Raw genomic sequence first — 22518 nt, 5'->3', positions numbered from 1 at the left:
ATTCACTTATAGCCTAAGACAATCAGGAGACGCTTAGGGAAGCAGAGGAAACCCAGAAACTGTGTTAAGCCTTGAAAGATGACTTAGAGTCAGGATCCACGGAGAGATGAGGTGAGAGAGTTCCCAGTCAGACACATCAGACACAGAGAGGACAACGTGTGACTGACTTGAGGGTAAGAAATCTGTTCATGATTAAGTAAACAAGTTACATTTCAAGACAGGGTTTTTTTGTTTTGTTTTGTTTTGTTTTAGTGTCTAGAATTCTGCTACTGAACTATGTGTGTTTTAAGATGTATTTGTCAAGCACCTGTTGGCACATGACACTATTTCGACTCCGCACAAAACCACTAATTGACTGAACCCTTAAGGCTAGATCCTGCCACCTCAGAAAACACCACCAACCAGGACACATGCTGAGCCTTTCTCCTCCCAGTCAGAGTTTCAAATCCTTTTAACTCTAGGAACCCAGGATTCCACGGACACAATGATCAAGGCAGAGCAGAGGAAAATGGAAATTGTAAACACTGGCAGAGTAGATGCTGAAATTATAAGCGGCCCCATCCCCAGCATGCTTAGAAGTGATTCAGTAAACCATTTTCCCCCCAACATTTCTTAGTGATTCTATAGAGCCTTGAAAATGAGGTCTTTCTGCCTCATTTTTCACAATTTCATGATACAGAGAAAAGAAACATTCAACTCTTTTGCAAACTGGAAAAGGAGTATGTTTACATTTCTTCCCATTCAACAATAACTTAGAGGTAGCTAATGAGATTTTCTTTCCTTCCCTGTGCTCCCAGAAGTCATCCATCCTCCACCAGGCAGAGTCTAGCCATGAAATTTTCTACCCAATTTGTGGTTTTCCAGACAGCTAGGAGAGGGATGAAAATGGTTAAGTAATGGGAGTTGCCATAAAACTTATAATTACAGAATTTGCTACAGTGAACACCATAATGGACTGTTTGCTTCAATCAAATATCTGTTCACTCTCTTTGAAGATAAATGATGTATTCTATATCCCGTTTTCCCCAAATATACATGGAGAGCATTTTTTCACAATGGTGGTTCTTCTATTTTTCTTGGGTACACCAGCCAGGCTGGTTATAACAGGTACCTCCACTTCACTCAGGAACCACATGCTGAGCATAGCCCAGTATCTAAGCCTAGCACTGGCCAGTGACACAGTCAATTAATACCTTGTTGTAAGACCCTCAGGATAAGCAGACACCTTATCTAACAGGGAAGCCAAGGGCATGCCAATAAACAAATTGAGCTAGTCCTGTATGACCTTAACATAATCTAACCTGTCCCTGCCTTAGTTTTTGCATTTGTAAGGTCAAGGAGTTGAGTATCTGTATCTCCAGGGTCTGAATCCTCTAACATCTATGATTCTAAATCAGAAGGAAAATGAGAATTAAAATTAAGCCCCGGCTCACATTCTTAGACAAAGCTAGCTCCACAAAGTTTATCCCCTAAAGAACCTGCACCAAAGTCTTTAATGGAGAATTTCATGAAGGTTGTAGAGGGATTTCCTCTCGAAATCTCTCCTTTCTCCTCTCTCTCCCATATTCTGTATTCTAGCTAATGTCAAGAAATGTGCTTTGAAGCTTGAAGACACTTAGGAAAAGAGTGAGAATCACTTTCCTTCTCCTTCCTGTTGTTAGCCAACTCTTAACTGTCCCCACAGGACAAGAGGTGTTGAGAGGATTAATTAGCTAATCTTTGTGAATTGCTTTGCAGAGGAAGAACACTACCCACAGTGTTAAGAAGCATTAATACTCGACTAACTTCATACCAAAAATAAAAGCCCCAGAATAAGAACACATTTCAAGATTCGGAATAACAGAGCTCTAGACAAAAGGGGACAGGAACAGGGTGATTCTATTTTGCTTAGTTTGGAAAATAAGGAAACCCAACCAAAAAAGATAGGACACTAATCAAAAAGATTCACAACAAAGACCTTAAACGTGCACATGCTCTGAAGGAGGAAATAGGAAAGGTAAGGAGTGAGGTACCTGAAGCCTACAGATTAGAAATTCCATCCTATGAAGGAAAGATAGCTGACAGGTCAGCTCTCCCGTGGGGGCGGTGTGGAAGAACCACTTTGTGTCCTGTTCTCCAAAGCCTTCTGCAAATCCCTCTTTCAAAGAGCAATCTGCTCCTGCAAACCAGCAATGCTGTAACCAGGAGCAAGAAGGGACATTTCTACAATAGAGTCATTTCTCAAGCCTTAGAAGGAATTCCACACCACTGGAAAGAACCTAGCCCCATTAGAACCAAGAAACTCAGGCTGATCCCTTCTGCTGGAAGAGGACAACTTTTCTTCTCAACTAAAAGTTAATGCTTGGGCAAAGTGAAGTAGAGAACTGAGGCATTTATCCTACCAATTCAGAACAAGAGCAATAATATACTGATTTTCTTCCTGGAGATTTAGGGGAAAGCCTGGGGCTAGCACTGTTCCTTGGGATGGGAGATACAGCAACCCGTTTTGCATCCCATGGATTGTCAAACACGCCTACCTCCTGAGCTAAGTTTCTGGTCAATGCTGCCATTAAACCTGTAGAGAACAAGGTGTTGGTAGCACGCCCAGAATCACCATTCAGAGCAGCCTCTGCTATTCCAGACCCTTGTTTTGCAAAATAGGCTGTAAATCTCTACTTCCTCAATGCATTTCATCTAGTATGTGTAAATGGTCCACAAGGAGTTCCTAAATAATTATACACTCTGTGAATGGGTAATATCTGTCAATCAACTAAAGCTTTTCCACAATGAGACAAAAAAGAGTCTGTGTAGGCACACAAGATGATTTGGACAATTAAATGACTGACTATTCCCTTTATAGGACACATATTGAAGGACTGTTGGTATTTGGGGCTGGAAGAAACAGAGCATAAACCCAAGTGCCCCCATGTTGACTTCTACCTTTAGAAGCTTGGAGAAGTCATTTAAGCATCCTAAAACAAACGCTTCTCATCTACCAAGTGGAAATTATAATAATATTTATCTCACAGAGTTGTGATTAAATGGAATTAGGCATGAAAAGCACTTAGGTGAGTACCTGCACTCAATAAATGTTCATTTTTTTATAGTATTTGGATTTTTAAAACTTATTGTTAATTCTATTTGTACTCAGGAAAAAAAAATTTTGAAAATTTAACTCCAATCCCATGAGCACAACTGTTTTCACTTTTCCATGTTCCCTTCCAATTTTTATCCTTAAATATACATACTTTACACATTTATAATTATACTATGAATATGATTTTTATGTTTTATATTATAATTTAAATTATGCCATAAATACTTTCCATCACATTTCAGTCTCTGTAATTACAGTATATAAGGCCTCCACGATGTGCATTAACCTGGCACACCAGAGTTAACAAGTTCCTCCGTTGGGGAGTGGGGATTGTATGAGAGAGAGAACACTGAATTTGGACTAAAAGCATAGATTTCCCATTTCCTCCCTTTAAGCACATGCATGTTCAAGTGCTTTATTGTGGGTCTTTTTGACAAGTGTCCTATCTTTGTTGGTTGAGTTTCCCTGCTTTCCAAACTAAGCAAAACTGTCCAAACTCTACCACTTGATTCGACTGTGCAAACTTAAGGAAACGATATCACTTCCCTAAGCCTGTTCCCTCATTTATAAAATAAGGAGGAAAAACAAAACCACCTCCCTTAGAAGGTCATTGTGAACATGAAATGAGATAATTTATGTGAAAATAATCTGTGAGCTGCAAATTAAAATACCCCTGTATGTTAAAAAAATATATCTATGTATTTTATTACTTTTTCTCTTTAATGATTTACTTGGCACCATTCTCCAAAGAGGAATTACTGTGTCCAAGAGTAGGTCCGTTTTTGTGACTCATGATAGGTATGGTTAAATTGCTTAAATTGAAAACAAATGGATAAAAGTATGCTTCGTCCTCTACTCCAGTACTCTCAACAACTATATCCCAAACACAGAGATAAGTGTGTATATGCAGAAAGCGCATGTGCACTTGTATGTGGATATATCCACATGTGTGTGGATATACATAATATATAATGGTTTGTTTTGAGGCATTGCCATGCCTGACACTAGAGTTGGAAATGAAAACAGGAATGTAAATAAACCCTTTCTGTTAAATTAATTCTTATTTTACCAGTACTGTTAATATCCATTCAAAGTCATGGCATTAAGAAAACATGGCAAAACCACATTTGTCATCACAAAGCCTTTAAATGTGGAAGGAATACATATATACTTAGTCTGGAACATGTTCCTCACCCCATCTACAGTAACCCTGCCCTGGAGGGGATAGGTACCCACAAGAAAGAAGGGAAAGGAGAAATTTCCAAGGACAGGCTTTGGAGTGCGGTCCCTTAGGATGAAAATGAAGAAAAATGAGCAATGCCATCGAAGCATATCGGCAGCCAGTACTCCTGCTAAATGCACCTCTTTCTATACCTTTTCATCTTTTTTTTTAATCCCCCAACACACACACACACACACACACACACACACACACACACAATCTCTCTCTCTCTCTCTCTCTCTCTCTCTCTCTCTCTCTCTCTCTCTCAGTAAAAGCCCTTTAGGAAATGTTCAGTGTCCTCTTGGGTAGGGGAGCTAAGGCAAAGGGGGCCATGTTCTCCCTCTAGGGGGCAAGGTCAGTGGGGTCAGTGTCCCCCTAGTGGTCAGGTATGTAATGGTGGTAGCAGGATGACGGCACATTTGTCCACAGGAACACCAGTCCAGGACCAGGTGCATATCCCGAAGGACAAACATCTGAGGTTGAGTCCCCTTTTTGTTGAGGAGCAGTAACAGACAGCACACACATCCACAGCAAGACTGATCTCATAGAACCTTGTTTAACTCACTGTATCACATACAAACACTGAATCACAAGTGCAGAGCATCAACACCAAACTACATGACCTCAGGCCTACAGAACAATCTTTTCAATCTGGGCCTCACTTCTTTACCTACTTACACCTGATTTTACTCACTTTGTGGAGCTTAGCAGTAGCTTAGGATGTCCTCCTAATGAAGACGAAGGTCCATGCATGAGACAAGAAGCACTTTGAATCTCAGCTCTATTTGAGAAACTTCAGGCTAGTTCCTTCACTCTCCTGACCCTTGATTTCCACATTTATAAAAAGGAGCTAATTAAAACCTCCCTCATCAGATGCTCAAAGTCCCCTTAAACAATCAGAGTTGTGTTACTAAACACATTTTCTAAAACCCACGCTTAGAGCCCAAGAATGCTGTGCCTGTTTTATATTACCACTTAAAAGATCTTCATGCTCATACATGAATTTGGGCTTTCATTGTTCTTTCCATAAAGTCTCTAATCCAATTTAGTAGCATTGTGGACACAAGGAGTCAAGCTCTGGTCTCAATTACAGAAATACAACTCTCAAATGGACAGCGGCAATCTCCTGAAACCTACTTGGGCTCCCAGATGCAACAGCCCAGAACATCATCCCACCATGTTTACAACGAAAAACAGAGAGTCTATGAAGAAATTTCTCTAAATTGATATTTTTCCAGAGAAAGCTGCAAGAAAATCACAAGAAGAGTTTTTATGACCAATTTCATACCCCATCCTGCAGATGGTTTCAGTTCAGTGGAGAGTTATCAAAATCCTTATTGCCCTACCTCTTTTCTCTTAATTCCAGACAAAAATGAGTACATAAAGGAACTCTACAAATAAATATCAAGTTAAATCTCTGAGATCAACAGTCCATCTTCATAGGTTAATGTCCTTAAACCATGTGCATATCATAGAAAACTCTCTGTTCCCCTCTTGGTTCCTCTCATATCATTAAAGCATGTACAAATGTCTCAGTCACATGGTGTGACTCAAAATTGTGGGTATAAGGAAAAATTCTGGTCAGTGAGATATGAGGGAAGACCTTGGGAAGACATTTGCATTTCCTGAAAGAGTTGATGGCAATTCTTCCTGTTTCCCTTTCTCCTCTCCCCTTCTCTCTTCTTCCTTCTTCCTTCCTTGAATATAGACATGTTGCCTGGAGCTGCAGCAGCCCTCCTGCAACCATGAGGAGCAGCAAGGAAAACTGAAGAGACTCAGCCCTAACATGACAGGGCCACTGCACTAAAGCTGGCAACCAATACCTTTCAACTTTTTGTCATGTAAAAAATAAATAAATCTCCATTTTCTTAAGTCCTTGTATTTGAGTATTCTAATATATTCAACTGAATGAAATCCAAACCAATACACCTGATAACTCTCCTCTCGGTCAAGATGCTTTCAGAGCAGATGTTCTCCTTTACAGCTCCATGGGACTGGCTTCCACTCTTACACAGGCTCCTAATTTCACCAGTCTTCAGAGTATGACAGCAGTCACCTCTCAGGGTCTACAAACATGTGACATAAAGAACTATAAACTCACCAGTCAGTAACCTAGGTCTGTTCAAGTTAGATTAGAAAAAAAGGCAGTCAAAACAGTATCAGAGCCTATAAAATATAGCATTCTTTAGATTAAAACATGTATCATCAACTTTAAAAAGAAAGACAGAAAGGCAAAGAAGAGAGAATGACAAAGTTACAAAAATATCTATCAACCGTCTCTCTTTTTTTTAAAGATTTTATTTATTTATTTGACAGAGAGATAGAGAGACAGCACAAGTAGACAGAGTAGCAGGCAGAGGGAGAAGGAGAAGCAGGCTTCCCGCTGAGCAAGGAGCCTGATGTGGGGCTCGATCCCAGGACCCTGGGATGATGACCTGAGTTGAAGGCAGACACTTAACCCACTGAGCCACCCAGGCGCCCCGACCTTCTCTTTATCTTCATAATTAACAGGAGCCATAGCTGAATACAATCATTGTTCTTTACAAAGTCAATGGGAGAGGTTTGACAGAGAAGGCATTTAAGATATACCTTGGTAACTGCTTTTGTTTTGTTTTGTTTTGTTTTACCAATGTGTGCCACTGGGACCACCAGCACTTCTTCTACTTCTCTCTGCCTTTTCTCCCTCTCCTCTTCCTTCCCTAATCTGGGATATAAAGCAAAACCTACCCTCTCAAACATTCCAGCTCCTTTAGGATATTCATTGATCTTTACCCATCATCAATTCTTATAACTGCCTCCAATCTCTCTTAACAGACACTGTAATGACATATAACAAGCTGACCTCCTTTGCTGCATGACAGGTCTTCATAGAACCTTTTAAAGATGTTACTAAAAGTTCTATTTCTCTTCAATTCTATAGTTTGTCAATATGCAGCTTCATTATAGCCCTAGGAATGCAAATGTAGCACAGTCAAGGGACCATAGGAGTACTTTGTGCAAGTTCACCCCCAGGTACACTTTTATCCAGGATATGTCACTTATATAAAAATCCAGGCTTGATTTGTCTGAAATAAAGGAACAAATTTTTTTCTACAGATAAGTCTATTCTTACTTTATTTACCAATTAAAAATTGTTAAGAATACATAAGTCTGGGAGCACCTGGGTGGCTCAATGGGTTAAGCATCTACCTTCAGCTCAGGTCATGATCCTGGGGTCCTGGGATCGAGCCCCATGTCAGGTTCCCTGCTCAGCAGAGAGCCTGCTTCTCCCTCCTCCTCTGCAGCTGCCCCTGCTTGTGCTCTCTCTATCACTTGCTCTCTCTCTCTCTCAAATAAATAAATAAAAACTTAAAAAAATATATATGATCTGTAGTTGTGATAAAATTCCATGGAACTACACACACACACACACACACACACACAGAGTGAATGTAAAAACTGGTGAAAAATAAGGTGTGTAGAGTGTACAAATGTCAATTTTCTGGTTTTAATAGTGATACTATAATTATGTGGGATGTTACCATTGGGAAAATCTAGATGAAAAAGTACCTGGAACCTCTCTGTACTTCTTACAATTTCTTAAGTATATTTCAAAATTAAGGTGTTTTTTTAAAAATTATTCCATAGTCCAGAGAGAAACTTACACTGACTCTCTTGGTATTCCTAGCACACCATTAATTCACACTGAGCTCTATCTTTGTTGTTATGTTACTTCCATGAATATCTGGTATCGCAGGTCTTCCCATTTGTCCTCGTATACTTTAACTTTTGGAAAAATATAAATCATTGATCTATCTCTTTTAAATTGTCTCACTTTTTTTTTTAAAGATTTTATTTATTTATTTGAGAGAGAGAGACACAGCAAGAGAGGGAACACAAGCAGGGAGAATGGGAGAGGGAGAAGCAGGCTTCCCTCTGAGCAGGGAGCCCGATAGAGGGCTCGATCCCAGGACCCTGGGATCATGACCCGAGCTGAAGGCTGCCGCTTAATGACTGAGCCACCCAGGTGCCCCTGTCTCATTGGTTTTAAATTCATTGTTCTGGGCTGTGAAGATCTTGAATCTTGGTTCTGTTATCCAGGAAACTATCTCGACCTTTCTTCTGTCTGAAAATACGAGAATTATGTCTTCTGTCTTCATCAAGACCAGAGGAATCCAGGTTGACATGGACTCATTAATCAGCATTCTTCATGTACATTCACTGAGTCAACTATAAAGGTACTTTGATGTATACATCACTCAACTTTTTTTTCTTCATTTTGTCCACAAAGATATGGCAAACTTTATAAAACATGTGGATGAAATCCTTATAAGCAAGTTTTGTGGCATTTCCCAAATCAACCAATCTAGAAATTCCATTTAGATTTTAAAAACCATGAGCTCAGAGGCCATAAAAGAATAAATTTGACTACATTTTTTTTAAATCAATGTGACAAAACAAAAAGCCATAAGCAAAGTCAGAGGAAAATCACAAACTGGAAAAACATTTTCAACATCATATGATGAACAAAGGACAATTTAATTTCTAAGTATTATTCAAATTAATAAAAAGTTAAGCAACATATTAAAAATGGACAAAGGATTTAAGGGGGGTTCATTAAAAAATATGAATGGTGAATAAACTTTTGAAATAATACTTAAGCTTCTTAATGAACAAATGCAAATCAAAACACAAGAATATGATGGATTTTCCCCAACTAGATTGGCAATTTTTTTTAAATGCTAAAACCTAGTAGTGTCAATGTTGTGGAAAAACATGTGCATATGACTATTGAACAAAAGAACCATATTGGGGAGTACTTTGCAATATTAAGATGCATGTACATTTTTACTGAGAACTTTACCTACAGGAATTTATCTTATGGATATACTTGGAAATATATACAAAATATGTGTACAACATTGTTTATTGCATCATTGCTTGCAATAGCAAAACAAACATAAATAATATCCATGTTTTAAAATACCTATAGAACAGTAAAAGATATGGGGCGCCTAGGTGGCTCAGACAGTTGAGCATCCAACTCTTGATTTCAGCTCAGGTCATGATCTCAGGGTCCTGGGATCAAGCCAGAGTTGGGCTCCATGCTCAGTGGGGAGTCTGCTTTCTCTCTCTCTCCCCTTTCCCTCTGCCCCTCCCCCCATTTGTGCTCTCTCTCTCTCTCTCTCTCAAATAAATAAATCTTAAAAAAAAGAACAGTAAAAGATATGAAGGAAAGCTATTCAACCATTAAAAATAATGAAGTAACTTTATGGGTGTGAACATGGAAAGGTCTCTAAGATACACGATTTATTTTTAAAGGCAAAGTGTAAAACAGTGTACTTGAAGAGAGAAAAAACAATCCTTTTACCTGTAACTTTTGTTTTCCAGAAGAATACAGGGACCTTTAAGAAAGCTCTGATGGGCAAAAGAAGGGAGCTCAGTTATCTTGCAGTGGGATTTACAGGCCATCTTTGTTTTCTTCTTTGTATTTTTCTGTATTTAAACACAAGAAATTATTCTTTAATGGCAGAAATAAAACAGCCCAGAGTCTATTTGGTGTATTTGGGTGTTAGTGGATCTCTTTTGGCTCTTGATACTCAACTGTTTTAAGTGTTCATTGCCCAGCCACCTAATGAAGCATTCTAGATTTTTGCCAGAGATCAACACCAAGTTAACCAAAGTACAGTTTTCAGGATCCATCTAATTTTGATTTTTAAAAAACCAGGAAGACCTTTTTTTTTTTTTGCCAAACTATGAGTGTCCATGATTTCTTGGAGTACCATCAGCAGTTTTCTAAAGTCAGTAATAAGCTCCAATTTCAATAAGCTGGAAGAATGATTCTAAAACTTTTGGGGTCTCAAATCCTTTTCAGAATCTGATGAAAGCCGATGACTATCTTCCTCCCTTCAAAACATAAGCATTGACAAAAATATTTGTGTCTTACACCGGAGGGTTCACTGACCCACTGAAGTCCACCCATGGAGTCCAGATTATGAATTCCCACACATTAGAATCATCTGGAAGACTTGTTAAAACACAGATTGCAGGGCCCTGGACCCAGCATGCCAGATTCAGCAGGTCTAGGGTGGACCCAAGAATTTCCAAGTCTAAGAAATTCCCAGGGAATTCTGACGTTGCTGGTCTGGGAACTACATTTTGGGAACTAGTACTTGAGGATATAATCCATCTGGCCCTGGAGATGGGAATATATTTGAAAATACGAGGATATCTTCTTACTACTTTCTCTCTTCACCTGGCTTTCACTTCTCTTTAATCATATTTGTCCCTTCCTTTACAATTTGACCACTCTTTGCCATGATAGGGCAACATTGGATGTTATGATGTTACCTGGTCTAACACCTGGCCATCCTCAATTCTTCAGGCTCCACAAAACACCTCATAAACTATTCTTATTCTCATCATTTTTCACAAGCTCCAGTTTATTTTCCTCATTACCGTTCCTGACATTTAACTCACATACTTCCTTTTGTATTTATCTTTGCTGTGTATTTACCTCCATATTGTATATGTTTTGGAATGAGGAGGATGTATTTCCATCAGAACTCACTAGAGAACTCCCCACATAGCCTGTTTTTATCCTTACTGGGATAGGTCTTTTAACTTGAATTGCTGCCCTTTTAGAGTCTCAAGGCCTTGGGCTTATTTTTGCCTTTCCTTTTGGACCCTCCTTTTCAAAAAGCTGGAGTATGTGCACACCTTGGCAGTTGCAGGCTTCACAATGATGTTTTTCCCCAAAATTTCCCACTGTCTCACTAATGAAACTCCCTCTCTTTGGTGAAAAATTCAGTCAGTCCAGCTGTTCCTTCATTGCCTTCTTTCTCTTCTCAGAGATGACACTGTCCTTAATGAGGACCAGTCAAGAACTGGTTGTGGCAAATTAGGGGGAAAGGTCTGACGAACATGAATTCCTCATCATGCCCTTGTGTCCCCAGATGGCTTTACAATCTGCTTTAGGAAAGCATCACCATATCCTCTGGTGTCCACTTATACGGGCCCTCTAAAAATGTTCCAAAGAATGCCTCAGAGCAAGGCCAGGCTCTCCTACACTTGAGAAGAGAGGAAGTTGGAAGGAAAAGGGTCAGTCAACTGGAAGAGTATGTGGACCCAGGACCTAAAACATCCACAGAGTAGTCCTGAGCCTGAGAGGTCGGTCAGTCTACCTACATAACCATGGACTCTTCATCCCGGTGTGCAGTTTCCAACTGCTACAGTAACAAGTGACCACAAACAGGGGCTTCCAACAACACAAATTAATTATCTTATAATTTTAGAGGTCAGACACTTAGATCAAAGTGTCAGCAGGGCTGCATTCCTTCTGGAGGCTTCAGGAGGAATTCATTTCCTTACCTTCCCTAGCTTCTAGAGGCCTCCCACATTTGCAGACTCAGGGCCCCTTCCTGAGATTGCTCTGACCCTGCTTCCATCATCACATGTCCTACTCTGCCTCTGAGCCCCGCTTCCCTCTTCTAAGACGAGATGGGGCACATTCAGGATGGTATGGCTATAGACCTCCTCTAAGGACCTTTATGATTACACTGGGCCCACATGGAAAAATCCAAGCTCATCTTCCTAAAGATCCTTAATTACATCCGCAAAATCTCTCTTGCCATCTAAATTAACATAGTCACAGGGCCAGGGACTAGGACATGGACACCTTTGAAGGACCATTATTCAGCCTACCACAAGGCCCCAAAGCAAAATGCAGATGTGAATTCAAATGCAATGAATTTTGGTTTCCCCAGTTTTTAAGTCATTGCAAGAATGTTGCCTGAGAGGTCCAAATTCTGCATATTATTATTATTATTACTATTGGCCGTTTTTATGAAAAGAGAAAAGTCATCCATATCAGAGGGGAGAAATAAAAGAGCTAATATCTGCTCCCTCCACAAAAAAGAAACAAATGAATTAAATTTCACACCCCCCCCATCACCACCACCCTAATCTTCTGTTGATGAGCAATCTCTGTTTAATTTAAATTGAGAGCTCACTGGGGAAACAAAAGTGGGGGGAGGGGGAAGATAATTCTGTTCTCCGACAACACTTGTTTCTCTCAATGGTGCACAGTTAAAAATAATAATGATAATAGTAATTATTCCTGCCTACTATGTTCAGTACAGGTCACACCATCATCCAGAATGAAATAATAAGCAGACACACAACCCCATACTGGAATATACAATCATCAGAAAGCCTCTTGGGGCCAGAAGAATAAAATAGAATGTGATCTCCTGCTGGGCTGTTCAAGGCTGCGAAGCCCTAACAGTCCTAGCAACAACAGCTGCTGTTGGCCATGGCTGGGAATGGGGGTGAAGAGGGGCGGCTGTTAGGTCCCCACACTATGCCCCTCACAGTGGGCACCATGAATAGGTGTTAAGTGCTTATGTCACAGGAGCACCCAGGGAATCCCCATCTCCCCAAGGAGGTTGAACAACACTGCCAAATGATGGTGGAAAGCTCTGCCCACCTTCCCCAGGACAACCACTAGCTTCCGAGCAGCGGGATTTAATTCAATGGCTCCCACGATGGCTTTGGAAAGTGATTCCTCTAAGAATGGACCATTGTTGGCAGCACATGAGGTGGCCTTGACTTTGCATGCCAGCTCCCATTACGATGTGAAAAGAAAGCATGTATTCAGAACAGCAGAGGGGTCAGTAACATGAAACTGAATGGCCTATGCCAAGAATAATAGTGAGGTCAGAGCTAGCACAGTGAGCTTCCTGCCGGTGGAGGGGGCAGGGGGAGCATCTAAAAAAGGTCTCTTCAGCACAGTTCAGAGGCAGCAGCCCTGCTAAGGATACTCCTATCCTTACTTCCTTGGTATACCCACAGCAGAAGAGAAAGAGCCCTCCAGGAAAGCAAGATGGCACAGCGGTCAAGCAGATGTGCTCTGCAGCCAGATGGCCAGAGTTCAATCCCTGCTCTTGGCGTCTAAACTTGACAGTGAGACTTCACATCTGTCTCAATAGTTAGAAATCCCAAATCCACCCTGTAGTGTAAAGTTGGCTGCCATCTTAAAAGCCTTGTGAAGTTTGGCAGAGTATCTGATCTGTCTATAAGTTGGTCATGATATTGTGAGTTCTATGTGAGATCACGTGCACAGCATACTTAGCAAGATGATGTGGTAAGTCCTCAATAGGCAATAGACATCTTTTATCTCTATTATGGTTCTTATCACCTCATCTTCTAATTTTATGACATGTTTCTACTTTGCCCACTAAGTGTTCTTTTTAAATAAAATGTGAGTTCCTCCAGTTTCATTTTATTAATGGCTACATCCCCCAGTACCTAGTACAGTAGAAGGCACTCAACTGGCAAGAAACAGATAATTTGGTGAACTAATGAGTGGTCAAAGTAACTGGGAATGATTAGCCTGAAAAAGAGAAAACAGGCTGAAAAGAAGGATCTATTCCACAAATCAAAAAGGAAGGGCTCTTATTTGGAAGACGAGAGCTAGCTAATTCTGGGATGTCCAGAGAGAAAACCAAGATTGGAGATGGAAAGTTACAAGGAAATTAAAGTGGGATCCATAGAAGGAAGAATTTTCTTAGAACTGAACAGGTGGAGAGAGGAAGGGGCAGCCACCCTAGGAGGAGGAAGGGGCCTCTGCTTTGAATAGCACTCATCAGGGCTGGGAGTCCTGCTTCCTGAGGTGGGTGGGCGAAATAGATGCCATCCAAAGCTGAGATTTAATGAGTCTATAATAGAGGAGTAGCAGCAAGGGGACATCTGCGTTCACTGTTGAGGAGTGTAAAGAAAAAGAACACGCGCTCTACCTTTTCCCTCCTAAATTCCAAACTGATTCCAAAATAACACGCACCCCGAGAGAGAGAGAAGAGAAGAGAAGCTCTTTGAGGTTTCCTCTCTATTTCACTGCAAAGATTTAAAAAAAAAAAAAAAAAAAGATGTTCCCATGTGGGAAATGAGCAATAAAGTCAGAGACGGGCCAGCGTGGGGGAGAAAAGCATGGATGTGCCAAAGCCTTAGAAAGAAATACTCTCCACGGAGACGATGCCTTAGGAAAGCATCGCCCTCTGTATCTGCCAAGGCCGGCCTCCCCTGTCTGCCAAGGCAGCGTCACTCCCACCAGCTGGGGCTGCCCCATGAGCCAGAGAAAGCCAGCCACGAAGGAAGGACATTTGCCCAGACAGATAAAGGATAGCCCAATGAATTCTGGCCGCCCTCATCTGGACACTAGCCTTGCTGGCTCCAGGGTCCGTGCTCGGCGTGGCCAGCTTGCAGGGCTGTGCTCCCAGCCCAGGAGGCACCAACAGGGACTTCAGAGGCCAACCTCCCGCGGGAGTTTCCACCGGCGGTTTGCACGCCCCTGTTTTCACACGCCAGCTCTGAACTCTCCGACCTCAGAGCAGGCAGCTTTCTAGGCTGCCCATGGGTGCTAATTATAGCCAGGCGCCTGTTCTGGCACTTCCTTTCTCACGGGCCAAGAGCGGAGCCGGGCTGTGTTGTCACACCTGTGCTGGTTACAGTGGTTTCCTATGACTCGTGGTGCCCTTGGCTGTTAGTTAAAGGGCAAAGCCACAGGTGTGGCTGGGCTGCCTCTGACACAAGTTCTCCCCTCTTCTTCCCTGCCTCCTCTTTCTTCCTTTCTGCTTTCATTCCCGGCCCCCACACTCTTTGACCTCCTCCTCCTTTCCACTCTGCCCCTCTCTAGAAGTTTCTATCTCCCTTCCCTTTGCCTCAGGCCTAGAGGCATCAGAACTCCTGTGATAGTTCGACATTTTGACCTCTGCCTGCAGGATCACATTTTTGTTTCAAGAAAATGCTTATGCACCTGGTCAGTGCACCTCCATACCGTGTGTGTGGTCTGCCCAAAATGCTATGGTCCAGAGATTTCACTTTCCTCATTTTTTTATATAGATTTTTTTTATTTTTATTTATTTATTTATTTATTTGAGAGAGCGAGAATGAGAGAGAGAGAGAGAGAGAGAGAGCAGATGGGGGGAGGGTCAGAGGGAGAGGCAGACTCCCCGCTGAGCAGGGAGCCCAATGTGGGACTCGATCCTGGGATTCCAGGATCATGACCTGAGCCGAAGGCAGTTGCTTAACCAACTGAGCCACCCAGGCGCCCTCCTCAGTCATTTTTACTCTCATGTCCAGCATCTCTCAAAACGGATGTCACTTATGTCTCCATCCTTCCAGAAAAGCCTCTCAAAATATAACAGGACACCTGTGGTCTGGAGCCCTCACTCTCGCCTTCTCAGGCGCTTTGCTGCAGCCTTCTCTCCCTCATGGGTTATCAACCTCTCCCTCTTCTTGATTCTTCCTATCAACCCACAAACATGCTCTAGGGTTTCCCCCTTCAAGGAAGCAAAGTGTCCTGTACCTCACATCCGCCTCGACCTATCAGCCCATGCCGCTGCCACACTTCACAGAAAATGTCTTGAGAGAGCAGTCTCCAGGGTCTCTATTCCCTCTCCTCCCATTAGCCCATCCACCTATTACCTTGGTGTTTTCACCCCTCCCCTTGGTGGCAACTGCCTTTGCCAAATCACAGATGAGCTCCAAGATGCCAGTTTCAATGTCCCTTCTCTGTCCTCATCTTGCTCAGTCCTCTCAGCATCTGTTGATATCGATGGACATTCCTCTTCCCAGAAACTCTTTTGTCCCTTAAATTCTGCAAGCCCACATGCTGGGCCATTTCTGTACCCAAGCTCTAAGTGAAGGAGCCTCTCACAGCTCATTCCCAAGGCTTCTCTCTGTCCCTTTTAAAAGGATCTCATCTTTCATGGGGCACTGGGTGTTATAAGCAAACAATGAATCATGGAACACTACATTAAAAACTAATGATGTACTGTATGGTGACTAACATAACAAAAAATAAACTAATTAATTAAAGGATCTTATCTATTCCTGTGGCTTTAAGTACCTTCTATGCCACCTTTTCAATAGATAACAGCTCCAATCTCTCTACTGCGCCCCACGTCAATATCGACTAAGTACCTCAAAAGCATCCTAGCTAAATCAAGATTGTCAAAATTCCTTTCCAAATCTCTTCAGAAGTGTCTACTGTCTCAGGAAACAGCAGCTCCACTCAGCCAGTTATTTGAGGCATAAACCTAACCCCCCCTTTTCTTCACTCCCCCGCCCAGTATCCAACCCACCATCAAGTCCTTTTTGCTCAGCCTCCAAAACACAGTCCAGATCTCCTCACCACCCCCACGGCCTCCCCTCTAGACTAAGACATCTTCCTCTCCATAAAGACAAGTGCAATACACATTCTCTGGCAATACACATTCTCTGTGCTTCCTTACTGCATCTTGCCCGCCTTTAAGTCATTCTTCACACACAAAAAGGAGGAATCCTTGTAACACATTTGTCTGGGCACGTTCCTCCTGTTTTACAGCCTTCCAGTGGCTTCCCCATTGTTCCTAGAACAGAACCCGACACATAGTAAGAGCTCAGTCAATAGTTGTGGAATGAATAAATAAATGAATACTCAGCCAGGCTCACATGACCAAAGCACAAGAATGGATGACTTTAAGTTGCCAAAGAGAGCTGCTTTTGTTGTTCAGGTTTGATGATTATTTGATGGATAAATAACACCTACCATTTATTAAATGTATCCAGTACTAAGCTGTATCCTTCTGCCTTATTTATAGGACAACACAGCCAGTGAGAGCCAGAGTTGGGATTGAAGAAGAGAACCGCCAGATTCTGTCTCACGTTCTCTCCATTCAGTTCAGTCACACATTCCACAAGTGTTTATGGAGAACCAATTATACCAGGCACTCCGCAAGGCACTGGGGAATGAGGGAGATGGGGTTCTTATCTTTAGGCAGGTTATATTCTGAGAACCATCCTCTCCCCAAAAGGAAATTAATAAATGAATGAACAAAAGAACTAAGTCAACATTTTTAAATGGCCTACTATATGTCAAGTGCCATGGGAGGCATCAGATATGACAGTTATACTAGGGAGTCCCTAGCCTAAGAGGCTCTACTAACCAACTGCTTAACAAGCTCCCCTTGACCTACCCATTCCTGACTAACCATATGATCTGCTCCGCCACATCGTCCATCACACCTTCAAATTATTCCTAATGCCAATATTGTTCAATCATTACGTTGTTCACATAAAATGTCTAGACATCAAAATAGGTGTCATCTCTGCCCAAGTTGGCATTAGGTACCTTGGCTCATAAACAGAGCTTGTCTTAAACCCTAAAGTGGTCGGAGCAACCAGAATGTGCTTATATTTCCAGGTGAGGCTTCAAGAGATGACATTTGATCTGGTCCTTCATGAATGGATTGGATTCAAACACAGGGGTGCAGTAACATTATTCCAGGTGACAAGAAGTGTGAACCATGACCTTTTTTGACCGATGAGGAGGAAAAATGAGGGAAAGGTTATAAGGAGTATATAAGATGTTGGACCAAAGGCACTTTCTGAACTATAAATCTCTGTATCAATCTGATGGATTACTGTCATTGCCTGAACTACACTCTAAAAATCACCCCTCTGCGTTAAGGTTTTATTTCTTCAATCACCCACATCCCCCTACCCCCAAATCAACTTCATGTTCCCTGAAGGAGTTACCTGTTTTGTTTTGGGGTTTTTTTTTTAATTGAAGAAAAATGCATGTAACATAAAATTGACTCTTTTAAAGTGGACAATTCAGTAGCATTTAGTACATTCACAATGTTCTGCAACTACAACCCTTATCTAGTTCCAAAATATTCGTATCACTTCAAAATAAAACTCCATGCACGTTAAGCAGATACTCTCCATTTACCACTCCTCCAGTCCTTGATGTCCACCAATCTAGCTGCTGTCTCCACAGATTTACCTTATACTGGACATTTCATATAAATGGAACCATACAATATGTGACCTTCTGGATCTGGTTTCTTTCCCTTGGCATATTGTTTTCAAGGTTCATCCATGTTGTAGCACCTATCAGCACTTCACTCCTTTTTATGGCTGAATAACATTTCATTGTATGGCTATACCAAATTTGTTTAACCATGGGTCATTCATTGATAAACATTTGGGTTATTCTACCTTTTAACCATTGTTAATGGTGCCATATAAACATTTATGTACAAGTATCTGTTTGAAGCCCTGTTTTCAACTCTTTGGGGTATATTCCTAAGAGTGGGATTGCTGAGCCATAAGGTAACTCTATGTTTAATTATTTGGGGACCTGAAGGCATTTACTTATCCTCTGGTAAGGGGAATATGGGGTACAGGATCGAGTTGCTGTGTGAATGAAGGAAAGCCATAAGCCACAGAGCTCTAGAAAGAATGGAAGATGGTGCTGCCCTGAGTGGATTCCCAAGATATAGAGAAAAGGAGGGAAGTATCCTGAAAGTCCCTCAGGAGAGAGAACCAAAGCAAAGTGTGCATGCAAAGCATATGGGAGAGGTTCAAAAAGAACACAGATGTATGGAAGCCTGATGGGTAGGAAACAGGGAGAAAGATACACCCTAGCTTTCCAAAGAACTTTCCTAGAGCTGTGGTGAGCTTTCAAGTTGGGCACTCTAATCCTCTTAGCTCAGAGCTATTTAAGTTCCTCAGACCCAACAGCTTGGCACCAAATTGTTTCATGTATTTGCAACCTCATACTGTTAACTCTCATATAGCCATTAAATTGGTCATGTAGATTTGTCTTCCCAACTCCTTCCTGATTTCTTAAAGAGCTGGGACCCCAACTACTTATTTATTTGTTTGTTTTTAAAGATGGAACGCTTCACAAATTTGTGTGTCATCTTTGTGCAGGGGCCATGCTAATCTTCTATCATTCCAATTTTAGTATATGTGCTGCCGAAACGAACAGTATTTATTTATTTACTTACTTATTCATTACCTTCCGTACTGCTTAACACAGTGCCTCAGCAAGCAGGTCCTGAATAAATGCAAGTTGCTTGCTCACCTGACTTTTAAAATCCTATAATGAGTACCTGTTTAATACAGAAACTACAAACTACTCTAAATTCAGTTTTCTGCCTCTTACCTGTGCAATTTGCTCTTGATATTTCTGCTAAAAGCTGCCAGATCACTCCTGGTAAGCCTTTGTCAAGCACCTTCATTCTTTTTTTTTTTTTTTAAAGATTTTATTTATTTATTTGAGAGAGAGAATGAGAGATAGAAAGCACGAGAGGGAAGAGGGTCAGAGGGAGAAGCAGACTCCCCGCCGAGTAGGAAGCCCGATGCCGGACTCGATCCCGGGACTCCAGGACCAAGACCCGAGCCGAAGGCAGCCGCTCAACCAACTGAGCCACCCAGGCGCCCAAGCACCTTCATTCTTAACGTGGGCATTCTGTTGTCACTCCTTATCCCCAGGTAGTCAGAGAGAGGATGGAGATGACACCTGAGATAGTTGGGCCAACTTCAGTTATCTATTTCACACACATGGGATTTGTGCCTGGAAACCACAACTTCTGCCTTCATCTTCCACTTATGGGGGGTAGGGATGCTGAAAGACACAGACTTAAGTTTGAAGTTCTTGTCACATGTCCAAGTAATCATATGCTACCAGCTTTTTATCATCCCATGTAAAGGACTATATTTATCAACTATTATTGATGTAGTAGACTGATTAAACAGGCCTGCACACTCCAAGATTAAAAGTTTAGAACAAATGAGACTTAGAGCAGTCATTTCCCCAGAAAGTGGCAGAAGCTGAAAATATGAAAAAAAAAAAAATCAGGGAGAGTTTAAGGCTACATCAGTGACCCATCTACCATGAGTTATTATGAGTCCCGTTTAGTAGTTATACATGAGGACACTCCTAATCTTTGAATCTAACAACCTGGGAGCCAACCACTTTTTCCCATAATGCTTTACTCTGCGTACCCACGGGACAGAAACCTGAACTGAGGTAAAACATAGAAGGTATTCTTGGATTTGTCCAGGACAGAATTTCATCCATCTCAAACTCATGCCTTTGTACCTTTAGAGAGTGCTGGAGCTTGGCCATCTGTGCCCCGACAAGAGTGACAATTTTGGGGGAGTAGAATGAAAGACTGTGCTCGTTACAGCGCATGCATGTGTGTGCGGGCGTGTGCGTGCGTGCGTGTGCGCGTGCGTGAGCGCGTGTGTGCGTTGGGGGGGGCAGAGTAGGCAGGGAAGCGCATCTCATTTACGGCTGCTGGGAGTGAACGCTGATAAACCTTTAATGAAGGGAATTTGACAAAATTTACAAAATGCACACACCCTTTGATCCAGTGATTCCATTTTAGGCACTGATCCTATATGCATGCTCTCACATGCTTGAAATGATGTACGTACTACAAAGTTTTTCACTGCAATGTTTGTGAAAGCAAAAAAAAGAAAGAAAAGAAAAACCCTCAATGTCCTTCAGTCATAAACTGAAGGTTTAGACGCCATCCCCATGAGCACTGCTGGCCATAGTCCAAACTCCTCAGTCCAGCACCAGAGCCTCTGACACAGTCTCCCAGCCCAAACTCCCAGCCTCACCCCCGACTCTCTCTGCAGGAATCCCACCCTCCATGCAAACCTTGAGCTCCTGGCAGACAGAGACCCTGTCTGAGGCAGCTCCACGAGTACCTGCGTGACACAGAGCCCACCACATGGATTGGTCAGTAATTACCTGTGGGTGAATAGATGCCTGAATGATCAGTCCTTAAATGCTCCAAGTCCTTTCTCTGTGTTACTCCCACTCTCTGGAGTACCCTCCCTTCCTCTAGTGAAACCCCATCATCCCTTAAGTTCCAGGTTAGTGACCCTTCCCTAAGCCAATACACTTCTGTCTCATTCTTATTCCCAGAGCTCTTTATCCAGTTTCCATCACTGGGCTGCTCCTTTATACTCTCATCAGTGTATACATCTGCAACTCCTATCAAAATATAAAATCCTTGAAAGCAAAGAGTACTTCCTATTTATATCTCCAAGGCCTGTCATGTTTTTGACATGTGTTAAGTACTCAGTAGATAGTTGTTGTAAGGAAATAAATTGTGAGGAAAAGAGGGAACTTGGAGAATTTCCACTCATCACCTCCTATTAGCTCAGAAATATAAATTTGCATTTCAACTAAATTAATTGCTACCTTCTGACTCCAGAGACCCTCGCCTTTGGGACTAAGATAAAGAAGCAAAACGATTTTAATGGAGAGGACGATGCATGGAGTCACTTCACCGTTTCCAAAATCCACTTATTTTTTTGAAATGGACCAGAATTCAGAGCATTTTTCTTATCAGCTGAGCTTCCCACAGTTCTTTATTGAAACATGACTTTTGAGCTCCATAGCTACTGAATCCCCCATAAGGAAACTTACCAAGTAAAGAAATCCATACCAAAATAAAAAATCAGCCACATGTAGGGAAAGCCTGAAGTTGGGGCAGCTGCCCCAGGTTGATGTAACCACGGTGACTAAACGATGAACTATTCTGCCCTCTCTTCATTGGTGAGGAAAGTCCTCAAACAGGCAAACGCTGATGACCAGAAGCCCCACACTGTGCAGAAACCCAGACGCTGGAACGATTTTCAGCAGCAATCGAGATCTAGCCAGAGGAGCACCACACACCTGCTCAGCTGAGGGGCAGACCTGCCTGACTAGCTCGTGGCAGCAATTTAATTGATTTATTTATGAAGAGCCCATACGCATGTACTTCCTAAATCACTGCTCCTACTCCAAGGCTGCAGTTTTAATGTTATCTCTGCCCACTCAGCCGGAGAGACAGGGAGGCTTCCCCATAACTCACAAAGCTCCCAGTCCCCAGAGATTCATCACACTTTGATTTATAGCACCCAACTCCAGGAGGGAACAAAGGTGCTATTCCAGTGGGCTCATGGCTTATTCACTCATTCTCTTGTTCATTCGTGCAACATATGTTTATTGAGCACCCACCATTGCCAAGTGCTGTGCCCCCATCATAGGACAAACAAAAATGACAAAGGTACAATTCCTGACTTCAAGCAGCTCTTGTGGTCCGGTCAGGAGGGTAAAACATGTATATAATTAACCCAAATTGGTGGTAGCACTACAAATGCTTTGCATGGTTTAAAAGGACGCTAAGGGAGATTGGAGGATGAAGAATTCTCTTCTGGCTGGGTCCCTCTATAAAAGTGTTGTGAAAGAGACGGCCCTTGGACAAAGCTATACAGAAAACCTGTAGAGCATCCTAGAAGTTTCTGGGGTCAAGAAAGTCACTCAAGTAAGCCTAAGGATATAATGAAAAGGCTGCCCGATTGGGATGGGAGAGATCTGGGATCTTGTCCTGTAGTTGCCACTTGGGAA

The 22518-nt window shown here is 42.0% G+C and overlaps 1 long non-coding RNA gene and 1 pseudogene across 1 annotated transcript in view; both read right to left on the bottom strand.

The window, feature by feature from the left end:
• Window positions 1-6227: 6227 nt before the first annotated feature.
• Window positions 6228-22518, bottom strand: part of LOC113912959 — a 33771-nt gene continuing 17480 nt past the window's right edge. The window contains exons 3-4 of the long non-coding RNA XR_003517051.1: window positions 9649-9773; window positions 6228-6364 (exon numbers count right to left, since the gene is read on the bottom strand). This is a non-coding gene — a long non-coding RNA (uncharacterized LOC113912959). The remainder of the gene's footprint in view (window positions 6365-9648; window positions 9774-22518) is intronic.
• On the bottom strand, window positions 18993-19093 carry LOC113913378 (annotated as a pseudogene).

This window comes from Zalophus californianus, chromosome 14 (genome assembly GCF_009762305.2).
Source record: "Zalophus californianus isolate mZalCal1 chromosome 14, mZalCal1.pri.v2, whole genome shotgun sequence".
Taxonomy (NCBI): Eukaryota; Metazoa; Chordata; class Mammalia; order Carnivora; family Otariidae; genus Zalophus; species Zalophus californianus.
Note: the sequence above shows the minus strand (reverse complement) of the source record. Positions and strands in the feature narration are given on the sequence as shown.